Below are 21,534 nucleotides of genomic sequence, written 5' to 3'. Positions count from 1 at the left end.
ATGTAAAATAACTGGCCTGAAGCCCAAGTGCTTAAACCAGAATTAATACACTTTTAGAATAACAGACACTGAGCCCTCAATCAGCAGTTCCCAACTTAGAAGAATGTAAGCTACCTGTCTTGCCACCACAGTGCAGACCACAAACCTTCTTAATGTAAAACAACTGGTCTGAAGCCCAAGTGCTTAAACTAAAAGGCTTAGAATGAGATACACCAAGCAGTAATAAATACAATTGAGTACTTTTAAGATGACGCAAAAGCAAAATAAAGTAGGAAGAAACACAGATACAGTAAAAGGAGATACATTTTTTTTTTTAAGACATGGGTCTTAATGACTTAAATGTTCATTCGTGGTCTTTTTGAGCTTGTAATCTAAGCACTGAAACATTGTGTGCTGATGATTTCAAGGGATTAGCAAGACAGTGTTCTGTAGCTAGCTTATATACAATGTAGAAGTCAAAGTGTGAAACCAACAAAAAAATGAAAAGAAAATATTGACAGTTTTTGTTTAACTTGAGAGCTTCAAAACAGGAATATTTGATACAATTAAGCTAAGACTTCATGACTATATAGTCCCTAAATCCCTTAAAGTAGTTTAACTGTACAAGGTTCCAGAGCTAAATAAAAACATAAATGACTGTCCGTTAGCACCCATTATATGTCATAGAAAAGGCCTCATTGTAGTGGTAAGTCAGTTCACTGGGACATTAATCAATATCCTCAGTTAAAAATGTAAAAATGTATGTAGTTATATGAGAGCTTTTATATACATTCTGCAAACTTCATATGATGGGTCAGTGAGTCTTACCTGACCCAGCCTGGCATAGAAGGAAAGAGATGGAGTCGGGGGGGAGTAGATTAGGAAAAGAAGGAGGCTTTTTGAAGATTATCACTTGGAATGTGGGCCCATTAAGAAAGAGCAGGAACAGATTAAATAGAACAAAAACTGATCTTGTTTTATTGCACGAGATTAAGTTAAACAGGAGAGAGGTGTGGAAACTAGGAGGAAAGGACTTTAAAGTATTATGATGCAGTACTGTCCCAAAGATAAGGAAGAGAGGACTGGTAATCCATGTTAGAAAAAAAATAAAGGTTATATGGAAAATGTAAAAGAGGCTGGGGTGTAGGTGGGTCATTTTAGCATTATAAGCTGAAGGTCATGACTGGAAGGAGTGGGGTCTTTATGGTCTCAGCACAGATCCTCCTGATTTTTATAAATGTTTCTATAGCAACTGGCAGAACCTATTTCCATTTTGTGAGTCAGATGTGATTGGTGATTTTAATTTAGTGTTTGACAGGGAGTTAGATAGAAAATTACATTGTAAGGAAAGATATTATAGGGCAAGGGGTGTAGTAAAGGAGTGATATAAAGAAAAAGGTTTGGTAGATATGTGCAGACACCTAAACCTAAACACAATAAGGTTCACTTTTTCGTGAATGAGGCTAGAGAAGTGAGTATACCAGACAGGTTTCTAGTCAAAGGAATAATACTGAGCTGGGTTTAAAATGGGGTTATAGTCTGTTAGACTGTGCACTTGTCATTTTGACATTTAGGATTCCCCTAGGGATTAGGGGGAGTGCAAGATGAAACTGGAAACCTTGGTACTGGACAAATGTTTAAATAAAGAGGGAGGGGAGGGTACCTATTGAGGGAAAATTCTCTGCTGGAATGGTGGGACAGACATTTGGCAAACTGACCCCCATATGTAGTTGGACACAGTTAAAGGCATCTTGAGGGGTGAGTATATGAGAAAAGATGAATACTGGATTGGGGAAAAAGATGGGATCAGGAGATATACTTCTTAGAGAGAGCAATACATCAAGGAGGAAGAAAGCAAGTTGTAGAGAAAAGCTTGCAAGTTGCAAGGTTACGTGTATGGACCCAAAAATATTAAACTACCTTGAATGAGAAAATCTTACTAGATACCCAGGATTTTTGATAGTGTACAGGAGGTAAATGCATGATGGTGAGAGTGAAAAAGAGGCAGAAAGATGGTACTATAATGACACGTTTTGATGAAGAAGGCAATCTGGTGACCAACTCTGATGGGATTTCAGCAATATGTCTGGATTTCTATGTGGTTTGTAGAAGATGAAAGTAATACGTAGTCTAGTTTTCAGGAAACATATTTTTTGGAGAGAGAAACACTAACTATGGTGGAAAGGGATGCGCCTATTGCTGAGATAACAGAAGGTAACATAAGAGAGGTAGACAGGGGCTTGAGCAGAGAGAAATCTCTGGGCAGTGAAGGATTTCCATTGAATTCTACCAACATTATCAAATGCAGTTGGTTGGTCATTTAACAAGGATTTATAATATGCGAAAACTGACAGGTGAAGTACTAGAGTCTGTTACAAAGGCTGTTTTATTGCCTAAGGGTAGACAGGATCAAAAAACGCTAGAGAATTATAGGCCTGTTTCTAAAATTTATGCAATACAAAAGTACTAGTAGGAGTATTGGTGGGGATAATGCAGAAATATACTGGTCAGGATTAGTACAGGATAATCAGAGGGGCTTCATAAAAGGGAGGTCAGCTGAGTTAAACTGGTGGTCACTTAGAAAGTTTGTAGCTCATGCAGAAGCTGAGAGTTGGGACCATGCAGGTGACATCTTTTTGAATATTAAAAAGGCATTTAATGTGACTGAGTTTTTTTTTAAATCTTGAAGAATGCGATACTAAGCAAGGCATTCCTTATGCGGATCTCTGCTTTGTATAGTTGCAATTATTGTTAAATGGTCATTATCTCAAGACATTCACATTGGCAGGGGTTCACAAAAGAGGTTTCCTTTGTCCCCACTATTGTTCATTTCAGCTGTAGAGACCTTGTCACAGAAAATACAGTACGTCATGCAGTGCATTCCCTGTCAGCGTAAGGTCTGTGGAGTGTTTGTGGATGATTGTATGTTGGCATCTGATAGGCTAGAACATATTCTTTCTGGTGTGTTTGAGATCTTTGATAGGTTTAGACTTGATTCAGGCCTGGAAATTAATTTGTCTAAGTCAGTTCAAGTTAGGGTTGAGATCTTTGATAGGTTTAGACTTGATTCAGGCCTGGAAATTAATTGGTCTAAGACAGTTCAAGTTAGGGTTGAGATCTTTGATAGGTTTAGACTTGATTCAGGCCTGGAAATTAATTGGTCTAAGACAGTTCAAGTTAGGGTTGAGATCTTTGATAGGTTTAGACTTGATTCAGGCCTGGAAATTAATTGGTCTAAGACAGTTCAAGTTAGGGTTGAGATCTTTGATATGTTTAGACTTGATTCAGGCCTGGACATTAATTGGTCTAAGACAGTTCAAGTTAGGGTTGAGATCTTTGATAGGTTTAGACTTGATTCAGGCCTGGAAATTAATTGGTCTAAGACATCTCAAGTTAGGGGTGAGATCTTTGATAGGTTTAAATTTGATTCAGGCCTGGAAATTAATTGGTCTAAGATAGTTTAAGTTAGGGTTGAGATCTTTGATAGGTTTAAACTTGATTCAGGCCTGGAAATCAATTGGTCTAAGACAGCTCAAGTTAGGGTAGGGAATTTTTCTGACCCTTGTAAATGAGCACTGCATTGGTAGAGTAGATGAAACCAAGTATCTGGGACTGGTAATGAAAGATACAGAGGAGGCTTTGGTGGTGGGTAATTATCAGGATCTTTATCAGCAGATATCCACTTGGTTAGCAGTTTGATCAAGAAGAGTGTTTACATTATCTTGTAGAAATAACTCAATCTAAATGATGTTACATCCTAGAACTTCCTGAAGTTCTTCCTGATACGTCCTGGAGCACTTCATGTCAGTAGGCATTTGTCATTGATTTTTAAGGCTGAGACCTTTCTAGACTAGTTGCAAAGCTCATGCAAGAGGTTTGTGTGGAATAGAAATGGCGCATATATGGGGATGATGTGATTTGGGAAAGAAGAAAAGAGAGGAAACTGTGATATTAATAAAGTTTTAAGTGGTCAATGCAGAGGGTTTTCCAATAGGGTTTAGGGAATGCTAATGGAGCACATGTATTGAAAAGATAAGGATAAATTGAAGTTGAAATGGTGGGGATAGATAGATTAAGATGTTTAGAGGAAGAGTGGATGATGTGTTTTAAAAGTGGGGATACGTTAGAAGTCCTGCTACTAGTTTGGGATCAACATATGTGTTGGTTACATCATTTGTATAGAGCTCCCTGTCAGACCTCTCATTCTTCAGGAAAGGGAGAGAGAAATCCTGGAGATGTGGAGACCTAGGCGCAGGCTGTACCCATATGGTTTGGCAGTGTATCTCTATATGTCATTGTTGAGAGAATTCAGTGAGGAAATGGGAAGGCGTAGTTATAAAAAAAGTTCCAAAGAGTTAGAGATTTTGTCTCTTAGGTCTAAGGTGAGAGGGTTATGGGTGGGAGTGTTTGGATAACACAATTATTTTATTGATGGGAGACGGGCTAAGAGTAGTATTTTAAAAAGTTTGAAAGGGGGATATAGTCAGCAGCAATATTAGGACTTACTTTAGAGTTTAATAAAAAAGTGAAATATGCATGCAGACAACCAAGTGAACCAAAACCTAAAAAACTGGAAAGATGAAACATGCACAAGTGGTAGTACACCGAAACAACCACTAAAAATTATTCTGTCATTTCAAATGTTTATTTATCACTCAACACATATTCATTTAGTGCTTTTGTCCAATAACATTAACAATACGACTTCATCAGAATGAAATGGAAGTTGCATCACAAGTTAAGTTATATAGAAAAAGCACACCTAATTTAAATGCATTAAAAATATCTTAAAGGGGTACAGCAATGTAAACGTATATACAATATATACAAAATGCATATGAGTACCTATCCTACATTAAAAATCAGAAAAAATAATAACCCGAATATTAATATACAACATAAACTAATAACACTATCACCATTAAATAAACAATTCACCATTAATTATTTATTTAAACACATCAGAATTAATATATGTTATAATTTAGCTTCTCTTAACTCGATGGAAAACTGGTCAGTCCAACAATTAAGTGAAAATAGCCCCAAGAGGCTAAACAAAAGTCCCAGTGTATAAAAATAACTGCACAGGCACGTAGAAATGAATATCTCCTCTCTTTATTTTATACACACATGAACAGTCTCAGGTTAAGCGCTTTCATCTACTGACGTAGATTTCATCAGAACCACTTACACCTTTAATTTAAGTACAGGGGTTATGGAAACATGATCATTTAATCCTGGTTTAACAGGGGCATATAACTCTAACTGCCCTGCATGTTGTTTATACTCTAGCTTTGTTTCTCATGCCTATCCCCTAGGGCTATGGAAAATTTTATCCAGTACCCCAAATTTAAATTAACACTTGGTAGATGCGAATGAGATTTGTTTGTAAAATTAGACATGCTTTGCTGTTTGCAGTGTATGAGATTTCCAAGTCAGGTAGACAATTTAAAATTGTTAGATAGAGGAAGCAAAATAAAATTACTAAGGACCTTAAAAACGATGACACACATACTGCTTATCTGGTGAATAAAAGTAATTATAACAATGCTGATTAACTGGAAGAAATTAATAATCTACAAACTGGGGACAGATTGAGTAAGTCAGCCTTTGTTTCTAATTGAACCCTCTGCTGAGCTAAATGACCCTAGAGAATTCCATCTCTACGGAGATCTGAGAGAAGATCCGATAAATTGTAGTGTATGTCATAAAACTCCCACAATAATGATTACAACAATCAAAGGACCTAAAGGGTTTTACCGAGAGAAACAAAGTAAACAGGGTACGGAACAGAGGAAGGGCAAGAGAAAGCATTAAGTATTAGCCCCACCTATTCTTCCAGTCCCTGGACTTCAAAACATGATGATATTATGTTAACCTGTAAGCTATAAAATATTTTCAAGAACAGTCACATAGTTATTTCTTAATCATTTTTTTATTATTTGAAAAGGATTTTACTTTTATACCTTTTAAAAAATTGATTTGGCTGATTGTCTTCCTGATCTTCATTTATTTACTAGGAAGTTTAGTTTGGCTGTGCATTTTGAATTAAACAATAACAAAGATGGAATATTTTATTATAAATTTAAGAAAAAAGTATGTTTAATCCACTTTTACATCCTTTAATCTAAACACATAAAATGTAAGATGTGTGTGTGTGTGTGTGTGTGTGTGTGTGTGTGTGTGTGTGTGTGTGTTTATGTATATATGTATATATGTATATATATATATATATATATATATATATATATATATATATATATATAGGTCTACTCTACATGGTTGACATTTCAGAAAGTCAAAGGCCATATGGCCGAGACCATATGATTGACTTTCGAAATGTTGACCATGTAAAAAAAAACACAACAATCATTTACCTTCACACTGCTAGCAAGGGGGAATGCCCCCTTGCACTCATCCATGCACCCCCCCCGGAACTTAAATATACCAACTCTGAGATCATAATATACATATACATTTCGAAAGTCAATCATATGGTCTCGGCCATATGGTCTTCGACTTTCTGACATGTCGACCATGTGAAGGGGACCCATATATATATATATATATATATGTATATATATATATATATATATATATATATATATATATATATATATATATACACACACACACACACACATATATATATATATATATATATATATATATATATATATATATAGACACATACACACACACACACGCACGCATACATATATATATATACATATATATATATATATATATATATATATATATATATATATATATATAGTTCCCTATCAGAAGCCTGAAACACTATAAGCCTGAAAATCAAAATCCTGAAACCAAAAGCCTGAAAATTCAAAATCCCGAAAACCCAAAATCCTGAAAACACAAAATGGACATACTGACGTCATTGTGGCTTTGCTATTGTTAGCCCTGTGGTGTTAGGTCATGCATTGGGTTCAGGTAAGTGTCTTGATTGGTTTTATGTTAGGGTTAGGGGCAGTTTAAGTGAGTTAGGGTTAGGGCGCAGGTTAGGCATGTATGCAATAGTGACAAATATTGGGGTTAGGGGCGGTTTAAGTGAGTTAGGGTTAGGGCGCGGGTCAGGTGAGTCTGCGATAGTGACGGACCTTAGGGTTAGGGTTAGGGTCAGGGTCAGTTGGTAGATATTAGTGTCTTTATAGTGACATATTAGCATTATTTGTGTTTTCAGGATTTTGAGTTTCAGGATTTTGGGTTTTAGGGATTTTGAATTTTCAGGCTTTTGGTTTCAGGATTTTGATTTTTCAGGCTTATAGTGTTTCAGGCTTCTGATAGGGAACTATATATATATATATATATATATATATATATATATATATATATATATATATAATATTCAAAACTAGGTACCACAACCTTTCTGGTGCAGAAAGATATTATTTTAAGGGTTTGATGTCTGATAAGTTGGTTCATATGATGCAACTTGACAAAGATGGTGGCACCGTTATTTTTCATGCCATTGATTATTCAAGCATCATATCTGGTATGTTAATATAGCCTACGGGCATATTGATATGTTCTAGGATGACTGCCTTATGGAAGGTACAATATCTCCAATTTTTTATCAGTTTTTAAATGTGGCCAGTCCTATTATTAGTACTATTTTTGTACTGCCAAAGATCCATAAAAAAATATTCAACATACCACCTTTTAGTCCCATTGTAGCAGCCCACAGATCAAAAACATATCCTTTAGAAGTCTTTATTATTAAAACATGGAAATCAGTGTTTTTTGTGTAAACACAAATGCATAAAGACTTACGGTATTTTCTCAGCAAATTGAAACAAAAAATTTGGAATAAAGCTATTGCCTTTCTAACTAAGGATCTTTTTAACTTTATCCTACAAAATAAAAAGGACCAACTTATTCCCAGATGCTGTTTTATCATACAATTTTCAGTGCTAATGCTGCTTTAATAGTGGATTTTTAAACATTGTTTTAGATAATAATTATATATATTTTGAAGGAGAAATATATAAACTGATTACAGGGTTGCCCCTATTGTTGCCAGTCTTGTTTTGGAAGGATGGGAGGAAAATATGTGTTTAGTTGCCCCTTTTATCAGCATTGCAAACTCTACCTTAGATAACTAGATAATATTTTTATCCTTTGGTCAGGTACAGAAGAATTAGTCCATAATCTTATACAATATTTACATTAAACTACACTCTTTTTAAAAATATATCCGTATAACAAAACTCCAATGGACAATCTTGATATGACTGTTATTAAGACCAAAATGGCTTTCATGTCAAATATTTCTAGAAAACCCACCTTTAGTAATAGGTATCTCCATTTTCAGAGTTACCATCCATTTACATATAAAATCAAGTTGATTAAGTGACAGTATATTAGGTTGACAAGGATGGCATCAGATTGGACAACCTTTAATTTGGAAAAATCTAAAACTGAGAACATGTTTTTGATAGGGATTCCTCCCAGAAAATGGTAATGGATGTAAATTCCAACACTGCTTCAAGATAAGGCATTAAATGTAAACTGTTATTAGGAGTGGGGATTATTAAGTGAGATATCTCCATCTAGAAAACAATACTATATTTAATAACAAAGTGATATGTTTCTTTAAGAGAGCTTTTTTACTACAATATAATTCAGGGTCATAAGTGATTAAATCTATTTTGAATAATAAATGGAGTATGTTTAAAGCCAACAATATGATTTCTAATATTCTGGCGATCATTTATTTGAATTTATGGTGCTGGAGATAGTACCTATGAGTTTAAGAAGAGGTGACTATAATAATAGATTAGAGCTAGCAGCGACTAAATGGATCATCGAATTCCAGGCGCATAAGCTACCTGGTTTAAATGCTGTAGTCCCTTTAAAGCCTCTATTGAAAAAGCGCAGGTTGCATCAATGATTTTAATTGTTTAATTGATTTATACTGTTGTATAAAGTGTTAGTTTTTAGTAGTTTTTATGGATCTGAAGAAGCACTATCTGGTGTGAAAGCGCTTATCCTGATTGAAGTGTAATAAACTTTTTATGCAGCAGCCATGGTGGACACTTGATTTTGTTTTATTTGTTTATTCTACTGTTGAATCGAGTGACCTTCAGTTGTTTGGGATATTTTATTATTATCTTTTTTCTGGGGAAACAGCTCAGCTTTGTATACAAAACAGCTAGTAATCTAAACAGCTGTTTGAGATTACTAAAATTGATAAAAAGTGTTCATTGACCTCTGTTAATAGGATGCTGTAAACAGTGTGCCTTCATAAGGGAGGACACTGGTACAAAATTAGAAAATGGTGGCATTAACAATGTGGTTTTAATAAATGGAAATTGTGGGACTGCTGAGATCATTTACCTTGTAAAATGTTTAATGCGTCCAGCATTTTGTGTTGGAAAAAGGGAGAGGACACTTGGAAAAAGAATTTATGAGCACATTTATGGTATTTCTAGGTCCAGTATTAGCAGTGTGTTATATAAGCATGCTATTGTGTGTTGTGACTTTAAACAATTTAAATTTATAATACTGGATAAAACTTTTCATAACCCAAGGGAATGGATATGGGAAAAAAAATTAGAGCACAAGGAACTTTTGTGGCAATTAAGGTTACATGCCATTATTAAACCAGGATTAAATGATCATGTTTCTAAAGTTTCGGTACTTAAATTAAGAGTAGTTAAATTATAATATATGATCTAGATTCAAATGTATTTATTTAAATAAATAATGGTAAATTGTTTAATGGTATTACTGTTTATTGGTTTATATTGTATATTAATATATAATATACAATATTGTATATTGTATATTAATATTCATGTTATCATTTTTTTCTGAATTAAGATATTGGGCTGGGTGGTCTTTTATGTATTTTGTATACGTTGCATATCTTTTACGTTGATGTACACCTTAAAGATATTTTTATTCAATTTAAATTTCATCTTTCTACTTTTTAGGTTTTGACTTACTTTAGAGTTCTCAGTGCCCTGAAAGCACAGGGAAAGACTGGAATTTGTAAGGAGTGGGAAACGGTGCCCAGCTATTATCACACCTGGGGGTGGGGGTGGGGGGGTTAATGAAGTGTATCCTGGGTCATGCTGTGTATTTGGATAACGCTAATGCTATGGTATCATATTACTGGAAATGGATATTGGTTTTTCAAGCAATTATTTTTGTTCACTGTTTTCATTATGTTATGTAAAATTTCAATAAAAATGATAATAAAAATTGAAGAATAAATAATATTTAAAAATTTTAAAAGAAGAATATTTAATTGTAGCTAATAGTTGTTTTCAATTATACTCCAGTTTCACATTAGAAAGTCCTATAATTTTTTTTAATGTTGACACACACACACACACACACACACACACACACACACACACACACACACACACACACACACACACACACGAACCATACACACATACACCCACACATTTATGGGTGCTAATGTCTGCATTCATTTTACTTAATGCTTAGTCATATTAACTTTTTAATGTTGTTTTATTTCTGACCATCTTGCATAACCATTCCCTCTGCTGTTTCTGATACAAACAAGCATTGCAATTTTCACCTTACATTTCCCTGAAATGATGTCCTCTAATCAGGTGTGGAGCCTGGAGTGAATGACCCTTTATTTATGTCCTATAATCACGTGTGGAGCCTGGAGTGAATGACCCTTTATTTACGTCCTATAATCAGGTGTGGAGCCTGGAGTGAATGACCCTTTATTTACATCCTATAATCAGGTGTGGAGCCTGGAGTGAATGACCCTTTATTTACGTCTTATAATCAGGTGTGGAGCCTGGAGTGAATGACTCTTTATTTACATCCTATAATCAGGTGTGGAGCCTGGAGTGAATGACCCTTTATTTACGTCCTATAATCAGGTGTGGAGCCTGGAGTGAATGACCCTTTATTTATATTCCTATAATCAGGTGTGGAGCCTGGAGTGAATGACCCTTTATTTATGTCCTATAATCTGGTGTGGAGCCTAGAGTGAATGACCCTTTATTTATGTCCTATAGTCAGGTGTGGAGCCTGGAGTGAATGACCCTTTATTTATGTCCTATAATCAGGTGTGGAGCCTGGAGTGAATTACCCTTTATTTATGTCCTATAATCAGGTGTGGAGCCTGGAGTGAATGACCCTTTATTTATGTCCTATAATCAGGTGTGGAGCCTGGAGTGAATGACCCTTTATTTACGTCCTATAATCAGGTGTGGTGCCTGGAGTGAATGACCCGTTATTTATGTCCTATAATCAGGTGTGCAGCTTGGAGTGAATGACCCTTTATTTATGTCCTATAATCAGGTGTGGAGCCTGGAGTGAATGACCCTTTATTTACATCCTATAATCTGGTGTAGAGCCTGGAGTGAATGACCCTTTATTTATGTCCTATAGTCAGGTGTGGAGCCTGGAGTGAATGAACCTTTATTTCTGTCCTATAATCAGGTGTGGAGCCTGGAGTGAATGACCCTTTATTTACGTCCTATAATCAGGTGTGGAGCCTGGAGTGAATGACCCTTTATTTACATCCAATAATCAGGTGTGGAGCCTAGAGTGAATGACCCTTTATTTACGCCCTATAATCAGGTGTGGAGCCTGGAGTGAATGACCCTTTATTTACGTCCCATAATCAGGTGTGGAGCCTGGAGTGAATGACCCGTTATTTACGTCCTATAGTCAGGTGTGGAGCCTGGAGTGAATGACCCTTTATTTATGTCCTATAATCAGGTGTGGAGCCTGGAGTGAATGACTCTTTATTTACGTCCTATAATCAGGTGTGGAGCCTGAAGAGAATGACCCGTTATTTACGTCCTATAATCAGGTGTGGAGCCTGGACTGAATGACCCTTTATTTACATCCTCTAATCAGGTGTGGAGTCTGGAGTAAATGACCCTTAATTTACATCCTCTAATCAGGTGTGGAGCCTGGAGTGAATGACCCTTTATTTACATCCTATAATCTGGTGTGGAGCCTGGAGTGAATGACCCTTTATTTATGTCCTATAGTCAGGTGTGGAGCATGGAGTGAATGACCCTTTATTTATGTCCTATAATCAGGTGTGGAGCCTGGAGTGAATGACTCTTTATTTACGTCCTATAATCAGGTGTGGAGCCTGAAGAGAATGACCCTTTATTTACATCCTATAATCAGGTACGGAGCCTGGAGTGAATGACCCTTTATTTACATCCTATAATCAGGTATGGAGCCTGGACTGAATGACCCTTTATTTACATCCTCTAATCAGGTGTGGAGCCTGGAGTAAATGACCCTTAATTTACATCCTATAATCAGGTGTGAAGCCTGGAGTGAATGACCCTTTATTTACGTCCTCTAAGCAGGTGTGGAGCCTGGAGTGAATGAACCTTTATTTACATCCTCTAATCAGGCGTGGAGCCTGGAGTGAATGACCCTTTATTTACATCCTATAATCAGGTGTCGAGCCTGGAGTGAATGACTCTTTACTTATGTCCTATAATCAGGTGTGGAGCCTGGAGGGAAGGACCCTTTATTTATGTCCTCCAATCAGGTGTGGAGCCTGGAGTGACTGACCCTTTATTTACATCCTATAATCAGGTGTAGAGCCTGGAGTGAATGACCCTTTATTTATGTCCTATAATCAGGTGTGGAGCCTGGAGTGAATGACCCTTTATTTACGTCCTGTAATCAGGTGTGAAGCCTGGAGTGAATGTCCCTTTATTTACGTCCTATAATCAGATGTGGAGCCTGGAGTGAATGACCCTTTATTTACTTCCTATAATCAGGTGTGGAGCCTGGAGTGAATGACTCTTTATTTACATCCTCTAATCAGGTGTGGAGCCTGTAGTGAATGACCCTTTATTTACATCCTATAATCAGGTGTGGAGCCTAGAGTGAATGACCCTTTATTTACATTTTATAATCAGGTGTGGAGCCTGTAGTGAATGACCCTTTATTTATGTCTTATAATCAGGTGTGGAGCCTGGAGTAAATGACCCTTTATTTACGTCCTATAATCAGGTGTGGAGCCTGGAGTGAATGATCCTTTATTTACATCCTATAATCAGGTGTGGAGCCTGGAGTGAATGACCCTTTATTTACGTCCTGTAAACAGGTGTGGAGCCTGAAGTGAATGACCCTTTATTTACGCCCTATAATCAGGTGTGAAGCCTGGAGTGAATGGCCCTTTATTTATGTCCTATAATCAGGTGTGGAGCTTGGAGTGAATGACCCTTTATTTACGTCCTATAATCAGGTGTGGAGCCTGAAGGGAATGAACCTTTATTTACGTCCTCCAATCAGGTGTGGAGCCTGGCGTGAATGACCCTTTATTTACATCCTATAATCAGGTGTGGACCCTGGAGTGAATGACCCTTTATTTACGTCTTATAATCAGGTGTGGAGCTTGGAGTGAATGACCCTTTATTTATGTCCTATAATCATGTGCAGAGCCTGGATTGAGTGACCCTTTATTTACATCCTATAATCAGGTGTGGAGCTCAGAGGGAATGACCCTTTATTTACATCCTATAATCAGGTGTGGAGCCTGGAGTGAATGACCCTTTATTTACATCCTATAATCAGGTGTGGAGCCTGGAGGGAATGACTCTTTATTTATACATCCTATAATCAGGTGTGGAGCCAGGAGGGAATGACCCTTTATTTATGTCCTATAATCAGGTGTGGAGCCTGGAAGGAATGACCCTTTATTTACGTCCTATAATCAGGTGTGGAGCCTGGAGTGAATGACCCTCTATTTACGTCCTGTAAACAGGTGTGGAGCCTGAAGTGAAGGACCCTTTATTTACGCCCTATAATCAGGTGTGGAGCTTGGAGTGAATGACACTTTATTTACGTCCTATAATCAAGTGTGGAGCTCAGAGGGAATGCCCCTTTATTTACTTCCTATAATCAGGTGTGGCGCTTGGAGTGAATGACCCTTTATTTATGTCCTATAATCAGGTGTGGAGCCTGAAGTGAATGACCCTTTATTTACGCCCTATAATCAGGTGTGGAGCCTGGAGTGAATAACCCTTTATTTACGTCTTATAATCAGGTGTGGAGCCTGGAGTGAATGACCCTTTATTTACATCCTATAATCAGGTGTGGAGCCTGGAGTAAATGACCCTTTATTTATGCCCTATAATCAGGTGTGGAGCCTGGAGGGAATGACCCTTTATTTATACATCCTATAATCAGGTGTGGAGCCAGGAGGGAATGACCCTTTATTTTCATCTTATAATCAGGTGTGGAGCCTGGAGGGAATGACCCTTTATTTACTGGTTGAGTGATCTCCTTCCCCATTTCCCCATCCTCATTTGGTGAGTCACACATACTGGGTACACATACACATATGAGCCAATATAACTTGTAAATATCCTGCACCAGCCTCCTAGTTTGCTTACCTGTGGGTCCAAAGTCTAGCTTGTACCACCCCCAGCCAGGAGCCACCGAGCCACGAACCTGAGTCTTCTTTCCAGGATTGAAACAAAAGTCTATTAGACATTAACTGTTGTCTGTTACCAGAAGCCTATGCTACCAAAATAAGACAGAAGGTTTCTTTCTGTTCTCTTAACTGCTTGCAACCTCCATGTAATTTATTTATTTAGTTCATTACCAGATAAAAATGACACAATAATACCTCTTGTTGTAGTTGTAAGAATAAAAGGGCTTTGCAACATATAATAACACTTCATAAGAACAACACTCATCACAGGTAATGATGCTGGATGTATTATAAAAATATAGTTCAAATAGAATTAGAACATACAGTTAAAGAAGTTGTTTGGAATATCAGATCCGATATACTTTTATTTGTATGTTTTTACTGTTGTTTATCAATTTCTTTCACATCTCAAGCCCTTACAAATGTTATGAACAATCTTAAATTCAATGTAAATACATAGAGATGAATATACAGTTTGTCTAATCAACTGTTTCAACAGGCTTTACTATCTAAAATAAGTTTCACAGGTAGTCAAAATTGCATTTACATCCATAAAATATTTTTTTCCAAATTTTATATGCATAGAAAAGCATTTCAAATGTCTAATAAGAACCAATTACAATTTTTTTCATTCAAATTACCATAACTCCAGATTCATCTTTAAAAATCTTAGCATTTTCCTAAGCATAGCATATACCTCTGCCTCTCTTCTTGGTATTGGTTTGTATAGTTTGCTTTCCACTCCCTAGCCAATATAGTTCGTACATTTGCCATCCCCTTTGGCAAAAACAAAGTGCCCACAAATTACCACATAGGTGGTAATCCATTAAGTACAGAAGAAGTAATTAGGGACCTGGGGACCCAAGTTGATAGCAATCTCTCATTTGACAACCACGTGGCCAAAGTGGTTAGAAAAACATTTTATATAGCCCACCTAATCATGAAGGGATTCACATCTAGATCAGGGGAGGTCATCGTGCCTCTTTACTCATCCCTCATCAGGCCCATAATTTAGTACAATGCCCCTTTTGGGATGTACCTTACCAGACACCTGCAGCAACTGGAAAGACCCCAAAAGTACCTCACCAAGAGGATCAAAGGGCTCAAACAGATGCCATATGCTGCCCGGTTAAAGAAACTCCAGCTCTACTCAGTGGCATACCACCTGTTCAGAGGCGATCTGTGCCTGACGTATAAGGCCATGTCCAACCCGGAATTAAGGGACATGCTGCACCTCAGAAAATCCAAATCCCATCAAGTTACGCGCTCGAGAGACTTGAACCTCAGCACTGAAATAAGTAGGACATGCTGGAGGGACAGATTCATAACCCAGAGGCTCCCATCACTCTGGAATAAAATCCCAGTCCAGGTTAGGCAGAGTCCCTCATTGACTCTCTTCAAGAGGAATCTTGATGAGTGGATGGGAGATCGTAGGTTTACCCCGGGTATCACTTCTGTGTCACTGTTAGACAGAGGCACAGTATACTAACCTCGAAAAAGGGCATAGCAAAATTAATTTAAAATGGGTGGCAAAAGCCAAACACACTCTGGCTAGGCTTATAAATGCCCTAGGGCAGATAGCCTAGTATGAACCTGTGAACCTATGAACCTATGAACCTATGAACCTATGAAGGCATTACCAGTAGCACCTGTATTTCATCCCTGTCCCATGTCTATTTAGTGTCTTGCAGGCCAGCATCAACGTCATTAATTTGTCGCCATCTGTGCTAGTCTGTTTTGCACTCCCAGAACATGTGTTTAATCCCTCCCTGTTCCTCTCCACATCATTAATATTCATTGTTATTACTCCTCCCTGCCAGCTATAGCCCATCAGATGTTCCATACTAAAAATGCATCACTTTCATGATTTGGTCCCATAAACTTGACCACCTTTTCAGCAGATCACAGTTTCTCCAATCTTCTTCCTATTGTGTGATATTTAAATTTCGTCCTTTATTTTCCCATTTGATTTGCAGCTTGACAATCAGTTTCTCTCCCTTTTTATGCTACAACTCTTTATTTATGGTTCCTACACATCCTTCTTTATACTTTCCATATTTCCCATGATGCTATGCTCTCCCATTTCCCCTACTATTATTTTATTTCTATTTGTAATAAGAACATATTTTTCTATATCTATATCATTGTGAGTGGAGTATGTTATATCTTTTGAATCTTTTGGAAGATTGTCCTGATTCCCCCTGAAAAGAAGTCAAATCCTAATGGGGCTACCCTGGTCAAAAAAGGGTAATAAAAATAAATATTGATGGTTTACACCATCAGGAACAATTACTCTATTGCAAATTTCTTAAAATAATAACCAAAAATGTAAAACCTTGAAAAAATAAATACTACAGTGCCAAAGGTTTCAGAATGACATGACAACATCATTAACTCTCTTTTTCCCATTTACTGCATGGGGTCAGGCTATCATGTCAACTGTTGACCTATCTCGCTGTTGAATACCACTCTCCTACCTTCTTTGGGATTCATGCCTAACTGACACAGGCCTTCTTCACACAAACTACCCACATCTTTGCTGGATGCCTTGGTTTCCTCTTCCCTTCTTTCCTGTCACAAATCTTTTTCACCATTGTCTTCTGCTTTTCTGCACTTTTGCCTGAAGTACCATAATCCATTCTCTTTTGACTTTTCTGGAATTGGAGCTACTTTGGCTTCTGCTTTTATGTTCTTATTTCTTCATCTGTCCCACAGTGTGCATCCTACCACCCATCTCAGGCACTTCATCAACATCATCTCAAGCTTCCTCAACTGCTTTACCTTCACTGCCCATGTTTCTGTACCATACAGTAGTACTGGTCACATCACTGTTTTGAACACCTTACTTTTCAGCTTCTTTGCCATTTTCTGTCCCACACTACCCCTGACACTATGCCAGTTGGATGTAGCCTCTCTGATTCTAGCTTTGACCTCCTAATTCAGACTTCCCTTCTCCTCAAGCACCCCTCCCAGATACTTGAAGCTGCTAACCTGCTCCACTATTTTCTCTTCTATCTCGGTTCTCATATTCTTATAATTTCCCCTATTTGCTGCCATTACCACTCTCTTATTTGTATTAATTGTCATCCCACGTGCCTTCAGTTTTACATTCTATTCCCTATACTTTGCTGAAGTTCTTGCTCAGAATCCACCTGTAATGCCACATCATCAGCATGCAGCAAATTTATTGACATGTCCCCTCTGACTTCTTTGCTAATGTAGTTCAACACCATTATGAACAGCAGGGTGCTCGGAGCTGAAATCTAAAACACACCCAGTCCGCACTGGAAATCCCTCTGTAAGACCAAACACTGTTCATACCCGAGTCATCGGGTCCTTGTGCATAGCCTGCACTACATCTACTAATGTTTCTGGGGCTTCAAACCGCTGTAGAACTGCCCAGATCAGCTTTCCTGGGACCTTGTCACATGCTTTCTACTAGTCTGGGAAGTAATGCCCAGTTGGACTCTTTCCTCATCTTTAGCTTCTTCTCAAGTATCTGTTTCAGTGCCAACATTGGATCAGTTCTGCTGCATCCAGATCTGAATCCATAGTGCTCATGTAGCATTTTACTTTGTACTACACTGCATAGTCTTTTATCAATCACCCTCTCCAAAACTGTCATGCAGCATGGTAGGAGTGTGATTTCTCTATACTGCCACAGCTGTGATGTCCCCTTTGTTCTTGAGCACTGGCACTAGTTTGTTTATTCTCCAGTCATCTGGGATTTACCCTTCTTCCATACTGCAAAGACTGCCCTCAGGATCCATTTCTACCCTAGCTCGCCCAACATCTTGATCGTATCTGCTGTGGCCTCTTCTCTGCCTGCTGCTTTCCATGACTTTGTTTTCTTTACTGCTGTTCTTACCTCTTCTATGTTGGGCTCCTTCTCTTTTTTGCTGTTCTTACCTCTTCTATGTTGGGCTCCTTCTCTTTTTTCATTGTAGGCTGTGACTAGCGTAGTACAGCTTATGAGATTTTTTTTTCATTCAAAAGCTGCTGGAAGTACCCCTTCTATCTGTCTTTGATGCCCTGTGGACTGGTCATCAGGTTACTGCTGACATCCCTTTTGAAGGGTGTCTGACTATCTTGTTTATCTTTCTGTCTTTACCTTGCAACATGATATAGTTTCTTTGCACCCCTTACTGAGTCACTTTCTAGAAGCTGGCACAGTTCTTCTGATGCCTTGTTCTTTGCTATTGCAACTCCTGTCTTAACCTCTTTGTTAGCCAACCAGTATTTCTTTCTAGTCTGGTTTTTCATTTCTATCTCCCACTTTTTTCCTGCACTCCTTCTTTCTTTGGATGACTTCCTGGATTTCTGCATTTCACCATCATCTTTCCTTATGTACTTTATTTGTATACCTGGCTCATATGCATACCTGTTCTGTAGTCCTCAAACATGTTGTTTTGACATGCTGCCATTCTTCTTCAACCCCATCTATTTACTCATATTTTTGGGGTGCTAGATCTCTGAGTAATTCTTTGGACTGTTGCGCTTTTACTCCAGTTAACTTCTAGGTCTTCAGTCTCATTTCAAAGGTCATAATGACATTCCAGTTATATGACAAACATAGTCATGGTAATAGAAAGTGTGGTGGGACACCAAGCTATATATAAGGCTGCCTCCTCCATAAACAACAACATTGCTGAACCCCTACTAAACCTTTCAATTTAAGACTGTCCATGGGGTTTGTACCTGATATCTGGAGAACAGTAGTAGTTCAAATAAGACCAGCGATTGTCCTGTTAGACTCACCAGCATCATCAGTAAAATCATGAAAAGTATATTGAGCAACTTCATAAACAATGAAAATGGTCGCCTACAAACTCTTGACTTTTATCAATTAGACTTAATGAACGGAATCCTCTATCTCCTTAATCTGGGTAATTTCTTTGAAAATGTAATGAATGCCATTGACAAAGGCTATTCTGTCCTTGCTCCTTATCTGTACTTTGCTATAGACTTTGATATTATTTCCCAAATTCTACAATGGATCATGGCATGTCAAAACTGTGAACATCCAAAATGGTGAAACATGTTGCAGAAACACGGAAGGCCAAAAAAGTTAGTTCCAAGCATTTTTGCAGGGGGAGGGGCAAGCCACCCTGCATCCCCAATTTTAAAGGCACACCCCACACTCCCCCTTTGATCTCCTTTAGAGTAGCCAACACCCCATGCTGACATTATTGACAAACTCACCATTCTAAACACAAACTCCTATATTATTCATTGGGTTACAAATTGGCTCTTTGATTAAAGGCAGATAGTAAGAGAGATGGACTCACTTTGTATCTAATAGACATATCACCAGTGCTGTCCATCTACTCTGAACTGGATCTCCTCCTCTTCAGCTTCTACATTAATGTGAAAACAGATGTCAAAGATGTATGGCTAGCCAAGTTTGTCAATGACTGTAAACTGGGCACTATTACTGACCTCCCTATGGGAGCTAATATCTTCAAACAAGAGCTTAGAACCAATATTTGGTGTGTCAACCATGGTCTTTAGATTAGTTTAAAAAAGTAGTGTTGTTGCTTTTAGGAATAAAGTCAGTACTACTGATTACCACATAGACAAGCTATGCTTAAGATCAACACAGTTATTAGAGATCTTGATGCCTTCATCAACAATGAACTATACTTTGATCATCACGTCTTACTTATAGTAAGGAAATCTTTCCACTCTGTCTATTTAATTGCCAAAATATCTTCCAGTTCTAAGGATGCTATAATCCACATCTGTTCAGCCCTTTTCAGTCCAAGAATACAATGTGTCATATGGAATATACCTCGCCAAACATCTTGTCCAACTAGAAAGATAGCAATATTATCTCACCCAAACAAAACAAGCAAAAAACAGGGTCCCTCATGGTGATGTCTTACTTGTCTCCCAAAGTATGAAACACCCTTTCCTACTAGGGCTTTCTCTAATTCTGAAATACTGGTATTACTAAAACACTCACGCTAAACATTTCAACCTTCACTAAAACATAAATAAAACATCTCAAAGACACAGATTTCTCACCCAAAGAATCTTCTGCCTATGGAACAAACTCCCCTTGCACATTAAATGATGAATCACTTTGGCTTCCTTCACATTGTGCCTTGAAAGTTCTATGGAGACCCACAAGTTGTACATTAGTAATTGTATGGGGACTTATGAGTTCTGCCTTAGTAATTGTATGGGTCCCATAAGTTGTGCCTTGGTAATTATATGGGGACCCATAGGTTGTGCCTTGGTAATTGCATGGGGACCCACAAGTCATGCCTTGATAATTGCATGAAGACCCATGAGTTGTGCCTTGGTAACTGTATGGAGACCCATGAGTTGTACCTGGGTAATTAAATGGGACCAATAAGTTGTGCGTTGGTAATTTTATGGGGACCCATAAGTTGTGCCCTGGTAATTGTATGGGGATGCATAAGTTGCACCTTGGTAATTGTATGGGGACCCACAAGTTATGCATTGGTAATTGTATGGTGACCCACAAATTGTACCTTGGTAATTGTATGGGGACCCACAAGTTACGCCTTGGTAATTGTATGGTGACCCACAAGTTGTGCCGTGGTAATTGTATAGGGATCCATGTATGGAGACCCATAAGTTGTGCCTTGGTAAATGTATGGAGACTCACAAGTTGTGCCTTAGTAATTGTATAGGGACCCATGAGTTGTGCCTTGGTAATTGTATGGAGAACCAGAAGTTATGCCTTGGTAATTGTATGTTGACCCACAAGTTGTGCCTTGGTAATTGTATGGAGACCCACAAGTTGTACCTTGGTAATTGTATGGGGACCCACAAGTTATGTCTTGGTAATTGTATGGGGAACCACAAATTATGCCTTGGTAATTGTATGGTGACCCACAAGATGCTCCTTGGTAATTGTATGGGGACCCACAAGTTGTGCCTTGCTAATTATATGGGGACCCATAAGTTGTGACTTGGTAATTGTATGGAGACTCACAAGTTGTTTCTTGGTAATTGTATGGGGGCCCATGAGTTGTGCCTTGCTAAGTGTATGGAGACTCACAAGTTGTGCCTTGGTAATTGTATGGGGACCCATGAATTGTGCCCTGGTAATTGCATGGGGAACCACAAGTTATGCCGTGGTAATT

This window comes from Protopterus annectens, chromosome 10.part0 (genome assembly GCF_019279795.1).
Source record: "Protopterus annectens isolate FY-2018-M chromosome 10.part0, PAN1.0, whole genome shotgun sequence".
NCBI classification, from domain to species: domain Eukaryota; kingdom Metazoa; phylum Chordata; order Ceratodontiformes; family Protopteridae; genus Protopterus; species Protopterus annectens.
The sequence above is the reverse complement of the archived record's forward strand: the minus strand, read 5'-3'. Positions refer to the sequence as shown.